The sequence below is a fragment of the Dasypus novemcinctus genome, chromosome 3, assembly GCF_030445035.2.
Source record: "Dasypus novemcinctus isolate mDasNov1 chromosome 3, mDasNov1.1.hap2, whole genome shotgun sequence".
In the NCBI taxonomy this organism is placed as follows: Eukaryota; Metazoa; Chordata; class Mammalia; order Cingulata; family Dasypodidae; genus Dasypus; species Dasypus novemcinctus.
In genome coordinates, this window is record NC_080675.1 from 92,650,980 (window position 1) to 92,659,862 (window position 8,883).

The following is an 8,883-nucleotide window of genomic DNA, read 5'->3' on the forward strand; positions in this document are numbered from 1 at the left end:
TTGCATCAATGTCAAAGAAGGTACTATATCAACACTAACATGAACAATAATAAGGGATATGAGATTTTTTCTTTTGGACTAAGGAAAACAACAAAAGTGTACACACAGTAAATTACGAGGGAATGACAGCATAACTCTGTGATGAAAGAGAGTCACTGAGTGTACACTTTGAATGGATGATACAGGTTTGGGACTGTATAAAACAGTGAACCATGTGGGGAATGATGGACTGTGGTTAGCAGTATAAATATGAGAGTGTTTTCTCATGAATTATAACAAATGTACAATACTAATACATGGTGTTAATAATAAGGGGGATATGGGAAAAATATACCAAATGTACACTATGGGCCATAGTTAGTATAATAGTTATATTTTGAAGTTCTTTCATAATCTATAACATGACCCACAACAGTGCAAGGTGTTGGTGTAGGGGTGACATATAGGAATTCTGCATGTTATTCATGACTGTCTTGTAAGCTCACAACTTCTCTAATAGAAAAAAATTTTTAATTAAAAAAATGTTGAATTAATATTTGTTCATTCAATATTCAGCAAATATTTACTGTGCCTGATATATTATCATTGCTATTTAGACAAAGGCCATCCTTCAAGGAGTTATAAATCCATCTAAAACTTGGACTATTAATGGGGAGAAAGAAAGGCTGATGGTTTGGAGCATCAAGAAACTACCTCTTGAAGGATATGAAACTTCATTCAGGGAGGCAGAGAACCCTTGGGCAAAGGACTAGAAGACAGGTGGAGACCTCCTTCTGTGCCCTCAGCTCTAGGCAAAGGACACAATGAGAACGAAGTCCTGCTGGTGGGAATGGTTGAAGAGTTCCTGGAAGAGTGGTCCAGGAGAGAGGGATTCTTCAAGAAAATCTAAGTCTTGAGGCCAGCCCCTTCCAGAGACAGGATTCCTGCAATACCAGTGTTCCTGTCTCCTTCCCCTCTGCCAATCCAAGCCTGAAGCCCAAAGCTCTATGAATTAAGCCATGCTCCTGGGTTCTTAATAATAATCATGGGGAAACGGACTTTGGCCCAGTGGTTAGGGCGTCCGTCTACCATATGGGAGGTCCGCGGTTCAAACCCCGGGCCTCCTTGACCTGTGTGGAGCTGGCCATGTGCAGTGCTGATGCGCGCAAGGAGTGCCGTGCCACACAAGGGTGTCCCCCGCGTGGGGGAGCCCCACGCGCAAGGAGTGCACCCATAAGGAGAGCCGCCCAGCGTGAAAGGAAAGAGCAGCCTGCCCGGGAATGGCGCCGCCCACACTTCCCATGCCGCTGACGACAACAGAAGCGGACAAAGAAACAATACGCAGCAAATAGACAGACACCAAGAACAGACAACCAGGGGAGGGGGGGAAATTAAATAAATAAATAAATAAATCTTAAAAAAAAAAAAAGAATTAAAAAAAATAATAATAATCATGTTACTGGAAACTCACAAGGACCTTTCTTATTTACTCTTCGCAGCCCCATAAAAACAGGTATTTTTACTTTTATCCCTGTTTTACCACTGATGAAATGGAAGATGAAAGAAATGAAGGGGTTTGCCATTAATTGTCAGAGACAGGACTCAAACCCACGTCTTCCGGTTGTTCTTTCTACCTCACTCAGTTCCTCACAGTTATGTACTCTGTATTACCCACTCTCTTTGACAATGTCATTGGGGTTTTAACCAACTCCAGTAGTCCACAGTCACTGAGAAAACAAGAGCTCATACTCATCTCTGCCTAACTCCAGAGATTCTGTGAAAATCACCAAGATAGTAGATGAGAAGCCTTTGTGCATCTGCGGGAGAACCCACTGAAAGCCAAGGTGTTGTTTATATGCTGACAACACTGTCCAATACAAACTGTGAAGAGTGGTGTCAAAGAGGCACTTCAATGAACCTATTTTTTGCACAGCAGCTGGAGAAAAGTCCAAGGAAGGAAGGCAAAAGCAGAAGAAAAAAAAAAGAGTAGGTGAAAGAAAGCAAGATTCCATGATTTTCATCCATAGAGGTGAAGGCAAAGTAAATGAGACATTTGAGAAGCATCAGTGAATCACAAAAAAAGAAACTTTCCCTCAATACCTGAACAGTTCATAGTCTAGGTGGAAAGGGTCACTGTGTGCAGCTGAAACAACTGACATCTTGTTTCTTGCTTTGAAGTTCACCAGCCACTTGAACTTATGTGATTGCATTAGGTTCCTATCAATAACCCCATGAAAAATGGTTATTCTTTACTTTTTATACATGGAAAGACCAATGCTCAGAGAGATAAATGACTTATCCAAGGCTATATGGATGCTAAGAAATTAGAGGAGCCAGACCTTGAGAACAGAGAGCCTGCAATCTTCTTATAGGGTGGAAGATAGAAAATATTTCTAAGAACCATGAGAGAAAGTATTACTCTATAATATTAAGCTTAGGGGGAAACGGACTTTGGCCCAGTGGTTAGGGCGTCCGTCTACCATATGGGAGGTCCGCGGTTCAAACCCCGGGCCTCCTTGACCCGTGTGGAGCTGGCCATGCGCAGTGCTGATGCGCGCAAGGAGTGCCGTGCCACGCAAGGGTGTCCCCCGCATGGGGGAGCCCCACGCGCAAGGAGTGCACCCATAAGGAGAGCCGCCCAGCGTGAAAGGAAAGAGCAGCCTGCCCGGGAATGGCGCCGCCCACACTTCCCGTGCCGCTGTCGACAACAGAAGCGGACAAAGAAACAATACGCAGCAAATAGACACAGACAACCAGGGGAAGGGGGGAAATTATATAAATAAATAAATCTTTAAAAAAAAAAAAAATTAAGCTTAGAAGGTAACCCAGGAACTTTAAGGACACAGTTTTCAGGAAATTAAGAGGAAAGACTACTTGGGAGAGGCTGGACTAGTTGAAACATGAATAGATTTTAGAAATGTGTTCATTGGATTTACAACTAAGAACCATAATGGATTATTAGGGGGGAAATTAAAAAGGTATATGGGGTACATTTCTAACCTTACAGAGTTCCATGAAGAGACATGCAGGCCACTCCCAGGCCTTCCCAATCAGTCTAGCTCACCTAGTCACCAGAGAGTCAACTATTGCTGATTAATCACTCTCTGTTGTCTAGCACCATTTCAGATGTGGGGAATGGGACATGATCTTTACCTGCAAGAGCTCAGTCTGGGTAAAAACCAAGACAAATAATTAAAATCCTATACGATAAGAGCAGAGAAATGGATGGTGGTGATGGTAGCACAAAGTTGTGAATGTAATTATTAGCATTGAAATATATATCTGAATGTGGTCAAAAGGAAATGTCAGGTTGTATATATAGTAATAGAATAAAAATACATTTTTTTAAAATCCATGGTACAGCACTATACAAAAAGCAAACCCTAAAATAAACCATGGACTACAGTTAATAGCACAATCATAAAATTGTGCTTTTGGGAGGCAGATTTGACCCAGTGGCTAGGGTGTCCACCTACCACATGGGAGGTCCAAGGTTCAAACCCAGAGCCTCCCGACCCATGTAATGGGCTGGCCCATCCGCAGTGCTGACACATGCAAGAAGTGCTGTGCCACACGGGGGTGTCCCCCGTGTAGGGGAGCCCCACGCGCAAGGAGTAAACCCTGTAAGGAGAGCCGCCCCATGCGAAAAAAGTACAGCCCACCCAGGAGTGGGGCTGCACACCGGAGAGCTAACGCAGCAAGATGACACAACAAAATGAAACACAGTTTCCGGGTGCCACTGACAAGAGTACAAATGGACACACAAGAACACACAGCAAATGGACACAGCAGACAACTTGGGGGGGGGGCGGGCAGGGAAGGGGAGAGAAATAAATCTTAAAAAAATTGTGCTCTTATTAGTTGTAACTAATGTATCATACCTATGCAAGGCGTTAGTGATAGGGTGGTTTGTGAGAATCCTGTATTTAATGTATGATTGTTCTCTAAACCCACAACTTCTCTAATAAAATAAAATTTAAAAATAAATTAAAGTACTGTGGTAGCTCTGAGGAGGGAGTGATTTACTCTATTGGAAGCAGTCAAGGAAAGCTTCTGGGATATTTAGATTGAACCTTCAAGGTACAAAATGGGGAAGGAAGAAAGTGCAAAACCCAGAGGCATAAAAGAACATGGTGTGAGGGAGGTAGTTGTGGCTCAACAGATTCACTCCCGTCTACCATATGGGAGCCCTGGGTTCAATTCCCAGGGCCTCCTTGTAAAGGCAAGCTGGCCTGCGCCCGCAGAGAGCTGACTGCCCACGCCCACGGAGAGCTGGCACAGCAAGATGATGCAACAAAGGGAGAGAAGCAGACACAGAAGAATGCACAGTGAATGACACAGAGAGCAGACAGCAAGCAAGGGGTGGGGGTGGGGGTGGTCAGGATAAATAAATAAATCTTTTTAAAAAAACAAGAACATGATGTACCTGGAAAACAGAAAGTTTTTAATATCTGTAGAATGAAGGGCATCTATGAAAAACTTACAGTTAATATATTTAGTGGTGAAAGAAAACTTTTTCCTAAGAGTACTTGCATAAGGATAGGCATATAGACCAATGGAACAGAATTGAGAGTCCAGAAATAAATCCATATACATTTATAATATCAACTAGTTTTCCATATGGGTGCCAAGACAATTCAATGGGGGAAAGATAGTCTTTTCAGCAAATTATGGGACAACTATTTATTCAAATGCAAAAGAATGAAGTTGGATCCCTACCTCATACCATACACAAAAATTAACTAAAAAATGGACCAATGATTTAAATGTAAGCGCTAACTATAAAACTCTTCTTAAAATGTGCATAAATCTCTGTAGTTTCTTAGATATGACACCTAAAATACAGGCAACCACAGAAAAAATAGATAAATTGAACATCAAAATTAAAAACCTTTGTGCTTCAAAGGATTCTCTCAAGAAAGTGAAAAGACAACCCACAGTACGGGAGAAAATATTTGCAAGTCAGATATCTGGTAAGGTCTAGTATTCAGAATATGTGAACTCTTAGAACTCAAAAATGAAAAGATGAATAACCCAATTTAAAAATGGGTCAAAGATTTGAACAGATGTTTCTCCAAAGAAGATATACAAATGGTCAAAAAGCACATGAAAAGATGTTCAACAATATTAGCCATTAGAGAAATGCAAATCAAAACCACAATGAGATACCACTTCACACCCAGTAGGATGGCTTTAATTTTTAAAATCAACAATAGTAAGTGTTGATAAGGATGTGAAGAAATTGGAGGCTTCGTAATAGCTGGTGGAAATGTAAAATGGTGAAACCGCTGTGGAAGGTAGTATAGCAGTTCCTTAAAAGATTAAACACAAAGCTACCATATGACACAGCAACTCCACTCCTAGGCATATATCCAAAAGAAATTAAAATATATGTTGAGAGAAGCAGATGTGGCTTAAGCAATTGGCTCTTGCCTACCACATAGGAGGTCCCAGGTTTGGTTCCCAGGGCTTCCTAAAGAAGATGAGCAAGACAGTGGGCTGACACAGTGGGCTAGTGTGGTGAGCTGATGCAACAAGATGATGCAACAAGGGACAAAAGAAGCAAAACATAATGAGAGACACAACAAAGCAGGGAGTGGAGGTGGCTCAAGCGATTAGGCACCTGTCTCCCACATTGAAGGTCCCAGGTTTGGTTCCTAGTACTTCCTAAAAAGAAGACCAGCACACAACAAACAGACACAGTAAATGCAAACAATGAGGGGGTGGGGAGAAATAAAAAAATAAAATAAATCTCAAAAAATAATAATAAAATATATGTTGAATTAGTCAGGGCTTTCTGGGGAAACAGAACCAATAGGAGCTATCTGTAAATAGTATGAGAGTTTATAAAATTGTCTCACACAACCAAGGGGATGCACAAGTCCAAATTCCATAAGGCAGGTTGCAAACCAGGGTTTCCAATGAAAGTCCTTGATGAGTTCCCAGGAGACACTGGCTGTCTGAAGTAGAGATGGGAATTCTCTGTCTGAATGCTGAAATCGTTTTCCTTTTTAAGGCCTTCAAAAGATTGGATGAAATGTCACTCATTACTGAGAGCAAGGCAATCTCCTCAGTTGATTGTAGATATAACCAGCTGTCTATGCAATCAACTTACTGATGATAAAGTTTATGGAATGCTCTTGTATTACAATTAGCCCAGTGTTTGCTTGACCAAACCACTGGTCACCATTATCTGGTTGAGTTGACACATTAGCCTAACCATCACAGTTCACCCCTTCTCAACTTGGTAGCCATACACATCACGTTAAACCACACTTAGTCTCTAAATAAAACAATAACAGATAGAGAGAGAGAGAGAGAAATTTCCACCTAACAATATTCAAACTGTCCTGTGTACAAACAGAAAGGCACTAAATCCCTCCACATAGGGCGCAAGTCCTTGAATAGTATTCACTCTTAAATTTGACATCCTTAAATACTACAACATGAAACTAATACAATTTATGTCATATGATAAAGGGAAAAGTTAGGGAAGAAAACAAAGATATTCATTTTATGTACATATGCAAATATACTCATAACAAAACAAGAAGAAATATCGATGACCATTACAATCCTCATTTTTGTAACAGGTCACATGGTCGAAGTCCATATTTATCACTACCTTCTTCCATTACCCATTTCATGTTCCCTTTACTCTCAGCAAGCACCTCAGCTGGCCGTGGTTCTTTGCCTGGTGGAATGACCCAAACTTTCATTCCTGAAGATTCTGGGCCATTGTTAGTTCTGCCTGGATTTGGGTTGTTGCAATTTTCCATTGACTTTAGTCACAAGGCATGATAGTACAAAGAGATGCCCTACGGGATCTTCTTCATTCCAGGCACACTCTTCTTTACCTCCATTGTGCGCAGCAGTCCTATTTCCCCTTGATAGTCAGGACCAATCATCCCAACCAGTACAGTAATCCCTTCTTTGCCTGTTGATTCAGAGGCTCAAAGAGCCTGAAGTGGCCAGGGTGCAGTATTAACTTCCAGTTCAATGAAATCATTGTTGTATTCCCTGGTGGAAGCACTCCTCCTTTTGAAACTAAGACCTTAGACCAGCAGAGCTTAAGGTTGCAGGGACAGGAAGCAAAAATTTTCCTTGTGGATCAGTAGGGATAATAGTGTGTAGAGATAATAGTGAGTCCCATTTCCACACCTTGATTCCTGGACTAGTGAATCCTGGAGAAACAGTACTATAGAGTGGAGGCTGATTTAGAGCATACTTAGCCTTCTGGAAAACATTGCCCCAGCCCTGCAAGGTATTGCCACCTAGTTAGTGCCATAATTAAGTCTTCAAAAGGTCATTCTACTATTCCATCAATCCAGGAGCTTCAGGATGATGGGAAATGTGGTAAGACCGGTGAATTCCATGAGCATGTGCCCATTCCTGCACATCATTTGCTGTGAAATGGGTTCCTTGATCAGAAGCAATACGATGTGGAAAGCCATGGCATGTATGAGACATTCGGTAAGTCCATGAAAGGTAGTTTTGGAAGAAGCATTTCATGCAGGGAAGGCAAACCCATATCCAGCGTATGTGTCTATTACGTTACAACAAATTGCTGCCCCTTACATGATGGAAGTGATCCAATGTAATCAACCTGCCACCAGGTATCAGGGTGATCACCTCAGGAAATAGTGCCATATCAGGGGCTCAGTGTGAGTCTTTGCTGCTGGCAGATTGGGCACTCAGCAGTGACTGTAGCCAACTGGGCCTTGGTGAGGGTAAATCCATGTTGTTGAGTCCATGTATAACCTCCCTCCTACTTCCTTGGCCACTTCGTTCATGAGCCCATTGGGCAATGACAGGAGTAGCTGGGGAAAGAGGCTGAGTGCTAGTCACAAAGCAGGTCATCTTATCCACTTGATTATTAAAATCTTCCTCTGCTGAAGTCACCCTCTGGTGAGCATTCACATAGAACACAAATATTTTCATGGTTTCTGCCAACTCAGAAAGGTCTAGCCACTTACCTCTTCCCCAGACCTATTTTCACCAATTTTCCAATCATGTTCCTTTCAAGTTTCTGACCATCCAGCCAAGCCGCTGGCAATAGTCCATGAATCAGCATACAAATGCACCTCCAGCCATTTCTCCCTCCAAGCAAAATTAACAACCAGAGGCATTGCTCAAAGTTCTGTCCACTGGGAGGATTTGACCTCACCACTGTCCTTCAGGGATGTCCCAGAAAGGGGCTGCAATGATGCTGCTCTCCATTTGTGGGTGGTACCTGCATATTCTGCAAAACCATTTATAAACCAGGTCTGAGTTTTTTCTTCCTCAGTCAATTGATTGTGAGGAACTCTCCAAGAGACCAAAGCTGTGGACTGGGAAAGAGAAGGTAGTGAGGCAGGAGTGGTGACCATGGGCATTTGAGCCACTACCTTGTGTTACTTGTGCAGTCATGACCCACTCGAGCCCTATCTTGTATATATCACTTCCACTTTATCATGATGGAGTCCTGCTGTGCACGACCAACTTTATGATTTGGAGGGTTAGATAATACTCCGCTCATGATAGGCAACTCAGGTTTCATGGTAACTTGGTGGCCCACAGTTAAGCATTCAGTCCCTACTTAGGCCCAGTGGCAGGCCAAAAGCCATTTCTCAAAAGAAGAGCAGTTATCTGCAGAGAATAGCCGGGCTTTGCTCCAAAACCCTAAGGGTCTGCATTGTGATTCTCCTATCAGGGCCTGCCAAAGGCTTCAGATGGCATCTCTATTTGCCCCTGACACTCCCAGCACCTCTGGATCTGCTGGATTACATGGCCCAAGTGTCAGTGCAGCTTGCACAGCAGCCTGGAACTGTTGCAGAGCCTCCTCTTGTTCTGGTCCCCACTCAAAACTAACAGTTTTTCTGGCCACTCAATAAAAGGGCTGGAGTAGCACACCCAAATAAAGCA